We start from the raw sequence: 1,591 nt of genomic DNA, 5'->3' as shown, positions 1-1,591 counted from the left end.
TCGGGTTAGATCCATCTCAAAGTGCCCGTGAATTATCGTTGTTGTTTGGTGTTAGCAAGCAAACAATATTGACTCACCTAGTTCAAATCGGAAAGTGTAAAAGGTAGATAAGTGGGTTCCACAAGAACTCAATGAAAATCAGAAACAGCAATGTTTAGAAACCTGCATTATGCTACTTTCTCGTCACAAAAATGAATCATTTTTTAATCGAATTGTAACATGTGATGAAAAATGGATCCAATACAACAACTATAAACGTTCAGCACAATGCTTGGACAAAGATGATCCACCAAAGCACAGTCCAAAAAGCAAAATTCATCAAAAAAAGCTGATGGTATGTGTTTGGTGGTCTGGCGCATGTGTGATCCATTATCATTTCATTAAGCCTGGCTCATCAATCACGGCCGAAGTACACTGCAGCCAACTGGACCAAATAATGCAGAAACTTACAAAAGAAAACAACCTAGATTAGTCAACAGAACTATTCCTATTTCATTGCAAGACAACGCCAAACCACACATCGCAAAAAGACACTGGCGAAATTACGGGAGTTGGAGTTCAAAGTTCTTCATCATCCACCATACTCACCTGATCTTGCCCCCCCCCCCCGACTACCACTTCTTCCAGAATTTGGATAACTTTTTGATTGGAAAAAAAATTAATTCCGATGATGCTATGAAACAGGCCGTCCAAGATTTTATTGACTCTAGATTGCCAGGCTTTTACAGCTCCAGGCCGGTCAAGCTACTGCTGAAATGGTAAAAGTGTGGTAACAATATGGGTGCATACTTTGATGAATAAAACTATTCCTTGTATTTATAAAACATTAGCAAACTTTTTTCTTTTCTACAAATTTCATACTTGGAGAAAAAAAGTCGTTAGAATTTTGGAAAAATATCTTTTTATTTCTTCATTATTATTAGCACTTTCGTTCGTTTCTCAAACTTGTCAAACAAAATTTTGTGAATGTACAAACAACTTGTTCATTTATATAAAACAGATGTTTGGGGGGGGGGGGCTTTGTTTAGAAGAAGAAAACATTGCTTTTGTTTTGGGTGACGTTCTATTGACAATGAAGATGGATAGATAGAAATATAGGTTGGTAGATAGGCTGATAGATAGATAGATAGATAGATAGAAAGGGGGGTCCTCTTTCCAGTTCACCATTCATTGGGAACATGTCCATGTTTTTACGCAGTAAAAACATGGACATGTTCCCAAACACACACACACGCACACACACGCACAAACGCACACACAAACACACACACACACACACACACACACTTTCTCTCTCTCTCACACACACACACACACACTTTCTCTCTCTCTCTCTCACACACACACACATACTTCATCAAGGGATTCTCTCCAAAATCGAATGTTTGAAGGCAAAGCAGAGAATTGCATTTATTATTCCAAATGTGGCTCATCTCTACAAATATTCAGGTATATAGGTATATATATGTGTAACATTGGGATGTTCTAGCTTTACGTGTATATATATATATATTTTATATATATATTTTTTATTTATTTATTTATTAAAATTTTTATATTTGTAAATATTATATTAATGATTTTTCATGCA

Source organism: Octopus bimaculoides, chromosome 8 (genome assembly GCF_001194135.2).
Source record: "Octopus bimaculoides isolate UCB-OBI-ISO-001 chromosome 8, ASM119413v2, whole genome shotgun sequence".
Taxonomy (NCBI): Eukaryota; Metazoa; Mollusca; class Cephalopoda; order Octopoda; family Octopodidae; genus Octopus; species Octopus bimaculoides.
Note: the sequence above shows the minus strand (reverse complement) of the source record.